General features: G+C 45.9%; 1 pseudogene; it reads left to right on the top strand.

The window, feature by feature from the left end:
- Positions 1–6,975: 6,975 nt before the first annotated feature.
- On the top strand, positions 6,976–7,742 carry LOC136505912 (uncharacterized protein At5g19025-like; annotated as a pseudogene).
- Positions 7,743–9,558: the final 1,816 nt, after the last annotated feature.

Raw genomic sequence — 9,558 nt, 5'->3', positions numbered from 1 at the left:
CAAAGATTTTTTTTTTAAAAAAAATTCAAACTTTGCCGAGTGCCGGCCCCAGAGGGCACTCTGCAAAGATTTAAAAAAATGCAAACTTTGCCGAGTGCCGGCCAGAGGGCACTCGGCAAAGAATTTAAAAAAAAAATTCCAACTTTGTCGAGTGCCGGCCCAGACGGCACTCGGCAAAGAATTTTTTAAAATAAAAAATTCAAACTTTGCCGAGTGCCGAAAAGAGGGCACTCGGCAAAGAATTAAAAAAATTTAAACTTTGCCAAGTGCCGGCCAGTGGGCACTCGGCAAAGAATTTTTTTTTTAAAAAAAATAAAAAAATCTTTGCCGAGTGCCTGCAGGGTTGACACTCGGCAAAGAATTTTTTTTTAAAAAAATAAAAAAATCTTTGCCGAGTGCCTACAAGTTGGCACTCGGCAAAGCCACCGTCAACGGGGCCGGCGCCGTGACGGCCGCTTTTATTTGCCGAGGGCTCCCGGGGCACTCGACAAAGAAGGCTTTGCCGATCAATTTTTTGTCGTGTGTTCTTTGCCGAGTGCCGTACTTGGCAAAGGCTTTGGAGGCACTCGACAAAAAACCTGAGTCCACTAACAAAAAAACGATAGCACGTTGCAGGAAAAACTTGGAACACAAAGTTTTGATCTTTGCTAGATTTGTTGTTTGATAGTGTATAGTAGCTAGGTGTTGTCTCCTCGCCTTTGTTATTTTTTTTTCATAACAGCATCTCTGTCTTTTTTATTTGTTGTGTCTCCGTCTCTTCTCTCATCACAGCATGTCAGCATCCCCTCTCTCTCTCTCTGTCGATCGATCAACCAGGTCTTGTTTGACGAATTGGTTACAGACTGGGTCAGTGAAAGGAGAGTACGGAAATTTCATATTGTGTCAATTTCGTGTGCCGACCATGAAGCGTCAAGGTATATTGAGTGAGAAATGATCGTATTGAGTAAGAAAATGACTTGTGTAGATTGACATGTCCAGTACATCAAAATTCTAGAATGGTAGTCACAAAAAAATTCTAGAACGATGCTTGGTGTGGTGAAATTGTGTTTTTGGTGTGGTGCAGTGAACAAAGTTTTTCACTTATCAGCCCGGCTTATCAGCTATCGTATAGTATTTTTCTTTTCCAACAAAACAGTATCGGCTGACTTATCAGCCACAAAAATCCCTACGAAGATGGCAGGTTCGGATGATTACAACCCATGCTCGGTTGCTTTAATAAATGAAACGGATTGCTGTAAATCGATTTGCCGCTTTTACTATGGCTTTGCCATCTAGAACAATGACGAATACTTCCACGGTCGCCCGAGGAGCACATCACGAGGCTGGGTCACCTCTGTCTACCTCCACGGCAGCGTGGACGCGGTTGACTGATGACGGATGACAGCCGGTTGCCGGAGGAGCACGTCGTCCGTACCGCGCCAGACACACACGTCCGTCCGGCGCTGGCAGCTGGGGACCGACGACTCTGCTAGCCTGCTTCTGCCGTGCCACCTAGCTGCCCTATACGCTTAAACTTATCGATCCAATTTATCATACAGCATTATTTTTCTCTTATAATAAAATAGTATCAGTCAGTTTATTAGTTGTAAAAATCATCAATTGAACAAGGCTATTCTCTGAGCCCGTCTTCGCCCTTTATCCTGCGTGGGACAGAGATGGCAATCGTATTATACTCTATCTTTCACATCAAAATTTACCAGTTAAAATCGCCTTGTTCGCTTGTTAGTTTCAGCCAGCTCAAACCAGTCGACCAACAGTGTTTTTTTCTCATAATAAATCAGCACCAGCCAGCCCCAAACCAGCTCTAAAATCAACCAGCGAACAGATCGAGTATCTGTTTCTATAAACGGGCAAAACTTTTTACCCATATCTATATTTGCGTGGATAAAAATACTCGACAAGTAACCCATGAACACGAATGCATACTCGCCAAGGGTTAGGGAGCTGAGCCTGGGCCAGGGTTGTGGCACTTCACGTGCGAGGACGGCTGCGCGATGGTGCCGGTGCCGCGGTCTAGGACCTTCCAGAACATGGAAGAAGAAAGGAAGACTCCGAGCAATGGCATTGGTTCAGATAGAGATGAGATGGGAAATCCATTTTTGCCCTTGAATGAAGATACGAAATTACTGATATACTCTCTCTGTCCTAAATTATAGATGTTTTGGTTTTTTTTTAGATACGTAGTTTTTAGGCTCCGTTTAGAAGTCAAAAATTTTTGGTTTTGGGGTTACTGTAGCTCGTTTGTTTGTATTTGGTAATTAGTGTCTAATTATGAACTAATTAGGTTCGAAAGTTCGTCTCGCGATTTCTCACCCAACTGTGCAATTAGTTTTTTTTTCGTCTACATTTAGTACTTCATGCATGTGCCGCAAGATTCGATGTGACGGGTACTGCGCAAAAATTTTTGGGAACTAAACAGGGCCTTATGTGCATCTAGATATACGCTATTTCTAGATACATAATAAAAGCAATGTATCTAGGAAAGCCAAACGGCTTATAATATGGGACGGAGGGAAGTATCTTTATTCGAAAAATACAAAAAGAAATAGATCTAGCTCTACATATTTTAGAACAGCAGGTCCCACCTATTTTAGATACCATTCCATCTATTTGATACTTCTGAGTATTTTCATGTGATACCTTCTATTTTAGCATCGTCTAGTCTCTTTCTCATCCGTATTTTTTTCAACCATTATAAAATTTGTCACAAAAACAAGTACTACTACTACGTAAATGAATTTTAGAACTAGTCAACATTTGATTCTTATGGGTGGTTTCTAAAACAGTTTTTTATGGCACTGATTTTACAAATAAGGCATTTTCCCTTTAAAAAAGACATTTTCATGGCCTCATTGCAAACCGTCTCTAAACATCATTTTTTTCAGGATGGTTTTACTAAGTTAACTATTCCTAGAAATTTTTTGGAAAGTGCAAAAGATAATATACTGCTTCAAAAAATTGAAAATAGTATTTTTCACATGCTCGAGGGGCCCCCCACAGTAGTCGCAGCGTCGCAAGCCTCACCCTTCTTTTTTCGCGCAAGTCCGTTCGTATGGATTGAAACTCGTGATATATCTTGTCATGGTATGCCCCCACTATCAAAGCAAGTATAATAATAGGTGGTAAGTAGGCTAAAATGCTAAAGTGGAGAGGAGAGAGAGTAGAAGCGTGCTGTAAACTTACAGCCGACTTAGACATCAGAACCAAGAAACATTGTGAGAGAGACAAATAGACCATATACTAATGGTGAAGAGGTAACTATCATACGGGTAGGCTAAGAGGTAGGCTGCAAAGATCCTTGCAGTTAGCAGCTGGCTGTATTATTAGTATTGCTCTCACCACATCACACACCAAGTATAGAATGCTACCTTTTCTTACACTAATAAATGAATATTTTCAGCCTCTATATGGTATCATTTAAAAAAACCCCGCAAAATTTTAGATCTTGTCATGCGCTACAATTTGATATAGGGTGTGTTTCTGAGATCATTTGATTTTTTTTAAAAAAAATTATAAATATGTTTAACTTTAAATGCATATTTGGGTCCCTAAACAGTCTCAAATAATAAACCCATCAACTATAAAGCTTTATATCTTATCAAGCTCTATAATTTTGATATAAAGTTTATCTTCTTCAAGTTTACTTAAAAAGCTATAAATCTATTTGTTCGGTGGCTAATTCCAAAGCAGGTCAATCGTCTCTAAAACCGATTTTTAAGAGTGGTTGACTAAGTCAATGGTTACAAGAATATCACCCATTTTTACATCGTTGAGATGAGGAATCGTTCCTAAAAGAATGATTTTTAGGATCGGTTGTTTTATGTCAACCTTCCATAAAAATATTTAGATTTTCAAGGGTGATTTCTTTAATTCAATTATCCTTGAAAATTGCTTTGTTGGGAACGGTTTGTAAGCCACAGCACAACACAACATTTATAGAGGTGATTTACTATATTAACTATCACTAAAAATTGAGAGACGTCAATTTTCTTGTAGTGGAGGTATTATATTAAAAAAAATACCTTGACTTGTTAGAGTAGGTATTATAGTATAGACACTAGCCGAAATTATAGTTCACACTGACACACCTGCTAACTCATGTTGACAAAGTCATGGTTTGCTGAATTTTCTACATATGTAGGCTTCAAGGTGATCCTTAGTTTTCTTAAAATCGAGACCCACTTAATATGATTATCATAACAACAATACTTAATATATTTCTTTTTACAGTAGCTTAAAGTTATCTTTTTTTTAATACTAGTTTCACCATATGCAACATATCGAGCAGTCTGTACACTGAATAATGACACCCTTCACACCAACGCCAATGCCTCCTTTGTAAAGCAGAAATTTTCCAGGAGTCATACGAGAATTTTATAGAATTAGTTTATTTTTATAGAAAAAACATGGAAAACAGAAAAAGAAGATTCCTTGTCGGGTTCATAAACCCGGGGTCCCTCGAGGACTGGCTTCTACGCCCGGGCTCGCCCCAGAAAAACAACATATAGTCCATGGCCGGCCCAAAAATCTAAACACACGGCGGGCTGGAAGGGTAGCCCGTCGCCGACCGGAAGGTCTACCCAAAAGAACAAGCGCCCACATCGTCAACTTCTTCGGCCCACCTCTCCGACCGGAGCACTCGCTTCTGACACCAGCCGTCTCCAAGCAGTCTCTCCAATCAGAAGGCCTGACCCAAAACGCTGCTTCCTACTCCGACCCCGCGACTCTGACCCCGCGACGGGGGCTCGTGGGAACCCCTGCTCATCGCTCTTCTTCCGACCGACGCACTGAGAGCAGACTGGAGCCTTCCGACCGGGGACACCCCGTTCGGAAGGAACCACAAGACGTGCGCAGAAAGGCAAGGCATGGCTCACAAGTCAAAACCACTGTACCAGGGACCATACCCTGCACAAAACAGTGATCTGCAGCCATCCTGACACAAAGTATTGTAGGGGGGCGCTAAAAACTCCCATACGGTAAGCCCCCCGTGTGTCTCTGGACATCGATCGCAGTATGGGCTCTAGAACTTGCCATATCAGGTGAATATAACGCAGCTCCTCACATGCCACTAGGCATCAAGAAGTATTTGTAGGTACCGACGTCCATCCTTCCTGAAGAAGATAGCTCGACCTCCTGTACACATCTGACATTCTACAACAACATCAACAGTGTTGAGGGCGCCTACCATTATCCAGTCTTCATCAACGTGGGCAACAAGGCTTAGAAACATCCGTACTCTCTCCCTCTCACCTGTAAGTCATCCCCTTCATCTATAAAAGGGGATGCGCTCCCTCCTACGAAGGAGACGGACTTCTTCAAGCTCAGACTCACTAGATCGACATCAACACCTTACAACTGCAGGACCACCAAGTTTCGACCGCAACCCTTCCGGTCGGAGCCAACCGATCCTCTTGTACACCCCCTCCTTTCTCCTTCTCGTTTGTAACCCCACTACAGACTTCGAGCACCTGGGCTAAAGGAATAAAGTCACCGACCGACCCTGACTGGACGTAGGGCACGTTGCCTGAACCAGTATAAATCCTGTGTCATTGAGTGCTAGGCCATCTCCGATCACAACGTACAACAAAACTATAAATATTTACTAGTTGATCACTTTCTGCACCGGCATTCCTTCTTCCTAGAAATCAATTACTTCATAGGTAAATAAAAAACTCCAAACATACTTCCCTGAACTCTCAAATTTCTATAAGAGAATTATCCATTTGACACTGGAAAAATCGGTCTTCCTTCTAAGACACTCCCAAAATCGAAGTTTATTATCTAGCATTGATCTGAAATTTCATTTCCTATTTAGCACTACTGTCCATTTCCTTCACTAACAGTGTTAAGTGACCACCAAAATATGGAAATATGGGTCATTTTGGTGGGCAAATAACAACATTAATAAAGAAAATGGACAGTAGTGCCAAATAAGAAAGGAATTTCTCAACTTGATGCTAGATAAGTAACTTCGATTTTGGGAGTGCCTTAGAAGGAATATTGATTTTTTTAGTGTCAAGTAGATAATCGTCTCAAATTCTATTGCGTGCACTATGATTTTGATCCGAAAACAATTTTAAAATTTCAAAGACAATCTTATTTATACTGAAACTTCATACCAGCCTTGATAGTTTACTACTAAAATAAAAAAAATTATGTGTGCTATTAATATTGAAATTTTTATGCCTTCCTTACTTCTTGCTAGAAATAATTTCTTGTATCAGTTACTCCGTCTCTAGTAAACAAATTCTTCTAACTTAAGTCAGGAGCACATCCACCTGTAACACAAGTCCCTTTAATTAAAGCTAGAGGAGTCTCGTCCTCTTTTAGAGGTAAGAAAAGTATGTGCAACCAAATCTAATCATAAAAGAGATGTTTAAACTATTAGCGGTCTGTTCGGTTGGCTGATTCGTATCGTTGTTGGTTCGTTTATGTGAGAGTGAAGTACTACTGGCTGGTTCATTGGAACAGTGTCCATGTGAGAGGACTGACCAGCCTAGCCAGCCAGTCAGCCCCAGCCGAACACGGCATAGAATGTTTGAGAGAGCTCCAGCAATACTTAGATATGTTAAAAACAGTTTCACTCTACGATTTTTTTAAGTCAAACACCTAGCCCGATAAAATCTAGATCAGCGAAAATTTAGATCTAAGGGCTAGATCCATATAGCCTGTTCGTTTGGCTGAGCTGGTTCGTTGCCGGATCATGAAGAAGTACTACTGACGGGTTTAGTGTGAAAGAAAAATACTATTCCGATTGAAAATTTATAATCGTTACGAGGGAATAATCCCATCCGAACATGCTGATAGATTTGATAGAGCTTCTCAAAAAAATGCCGTAAAAACACTTTTTAACTCTACGAAGTTAAAAATAATTATCCACCACAAACAGACGCAAGTGACAGATTACAACGGACACAAAGTGGCCGCCCACTTCGCCGGCGCGCGAGACCGACGCGCGCCGCCGCCTGACGCGTCATGCTCCGGCGATTCCTCTCCCCTCACCGTTCTGCCGCCTCCACAGCAGCAGCGCCGCGGTCCTCCTCCTCCCGCCCCTCGGGCACAACATCTCCGTCTCGCCGCCGACGCGCACGACGTGCAGGCACACCTCCGTCGTCGGCCACGCTCGATCTCCTCATCCTGCTGCTCGCGCTCTTCTCGCTCTCCTCCTCGGTCTCCCCCGCTGTTCGCCACGCCGCCCGCCGTCGCCGCGCTCGCCTACGCCACCGCCGCGTTGACCTACCTGGCCGCGGAGGCCGTGCTCGCCGATGCCGCGTTCCTCTCCTGCCGCTCCCTACCGCGGCCTGCGGAAGGCGCTGAAGTTCGACGTCCAGCTGCAGACCGAGGAGGCCGTCCGCGCCGGCGCCGGGAGCACCGTCGGCGGCGCCGACGCATCCATGTGGCGCGAGATCGAGGCGCTGCCGTGGAAGGGAGGCCAGTGCGGAAATAACCCAGACTACGAGTGCCTTCGCACCGAGCTCCGCCGGATGGCGCCGCCAAACGGCCGAGACGCGCTGCTCTTCCGCGACCGGTGTGGCTGCCCTGTTGTTAAGCTCGAAGGATGCGGCCGCCCCGAAGACCAAGCGGCGCAACAAGAAGTGAGTGATGATTGTACTGCTTGTTGGATTTCTGTTGAGATTGATTGTGTTTCGTTCACATTTAAGCTGTCTTGGCCTAGAATGCTTCTTAATTTCTTTTCATTGCCTTTGAAATATCTATCTAGCTATTTATTGGTGTTTGGGCAAATAAAGAGATAAACTGTTTACCTATATGATTCATTTCTGGATGACTAAAGTACGACGGGTACTGCATAATACTTTCTACTCTCTGTAGAGGCTTACGATTTTGGTGGACATGGGTTGATCGTTTGAATAACCTTTCCTTACTTAGAGTGCCTAGCTTACAATCCACTCGAGTTGATCTTTCAAAAAGAAAAAGAAAACCACTAGAGGCCCAGGCGAGGGAGACGCTAACACCCGGTAACAGAGCCACTTTCCTTGGCACTTCCGCCACTGGGTCCGCGCTGGATCGGGATCTCGCTCACGAGCACTTTAGCCGGCTTCAGCGCACCCGCGGCGCCATGGATCCGTGCGTCAAGTCGGACTTCGATGAGATCCTCAAGCGGCTGGACGGGATCGACGCCCGATGGGAACAGTGGCTCGCTGAAGTGCAGGGAACCGTGAAGGTGAACCATGACGACATCTGCGGCCGCGTAGGAGCACAGCGGCATCCACACCGAGTCGCTCCAAGCGGCCGATGGGTGGGCTCAGCACTTCGAAGGGCGCGTCAACGAGTTGGAGTACCGAATGGGCGATATCGAGCTGGTTCGCTTCTGCGAGATCTGCGACGAGCGGGATGATCGCGTCGCCGCGCTCGAGTCCGCCGTTATTGCCCTCAATGACTGGAAGCCGGGCGTAGATGGGAATGCTCGACGAAATGCGTACCGAGACACGTCGCCTCTCCAAGCACTGGGACCGGGCGGTTCGTGAGACGACGGGGGATCGATCCCGCCCGTCAGACTGGCGTCAATCCCGCCCTAATGCCGTTCCCGGAGTCGGTCGCCGCGCGTTCATCTGCTGGAGTAACGATGACTGGCCAGCGGGCACCGGGAAGACATGACCATAGCCCCGACCTCGGCCAATGGTACGCTCTCAAATCCTCTTCCTCAGTCGCTTTTCTTTACTCGAGTTGTTGATCCGCGCTCGTCTCCTACCTTCCACCACCATAGGGAGCCTATTCCACCCGCCGCCACCACCTCCTCCTAACCCTCATGTTCCACCACCACGGCACCCTCCTCCAATTTTCAATCCACATTACTCCTGTTCCAATACAACCCTTCACAAATCGAGAAAATGGGAATTTTGCCCTTATAGGGAGTGGGTTTCGTTAAAATGCTCTTAAGTTTTCAGGGCTTCGACAGAATGCCTTTATGAAAACTGTGTTTCACGCTATTTTGTCATTTTATGTTTTTTTCCAACTTTGTAAATTTCTAACCCCATCTTTCTGATCAGACGTGACCGTTTTACCCATGTCTCCTTCTACGTTATCCGCTCTGCTTCTCACGGCCACCGCAAGTTCTCCGTCTCGACTGGTATTCGGGCGGGAGCCCGACGTCGGCCGCCGCCGCCCGTCAGAAATTTACGCACAAGCAACGGAGGGGCTGCTCTCCAACCTGCTGTTGAACGAACGCAAAGCACAGGAACCAAGAAGGCCACGCACGGCCAGGAGCCCAGGAGCGAGCACAACTCGGTGCAAGCACGCACGGTGCTGATGCGCTCAGTGCTGGGCTCTGGCTCGGGGAGTAGCGCACCAACTCACCAAGGGCGAGCATGCTGCTGTGTTGGTTTGCTCGGGGCCAGAACACAGGAGACCGACGAACGCAAAGAAGCCACCGGTCGGCACTCTGCCCTGACGCGGCTGCAGGGGCACGACGGAGGGGCGCTCAAAGCAGCTACAGAGGCTTCGGCGGGGCACTGCTAGGCGCTGAGCCTGACTGCATCGGTGACCAACGAAGCCCACACCGATGCGGGCCATCTGGAGCTCGAACGCAAGAACAGAACA

This window comes from Miscanthus floridulus, chromosome 14, assembly GCF_019320115.1.
Source record: "Miscanthus floridulus cultivar M001 chromosome 14, ASM1932011v1, whole genome shotgun sequence".
NCBI lineage: Eukaryota > Viridiplantae > Streptophyta > Magnoliopsida > Poales > Poaceae > Miscanthus > Miscanthus floridulus.
The sequence above is the reverse complement of the archived record's forward strand: the minus strand, read 5'-3'. Positions and strand labels throughout refer to the sequence as shown.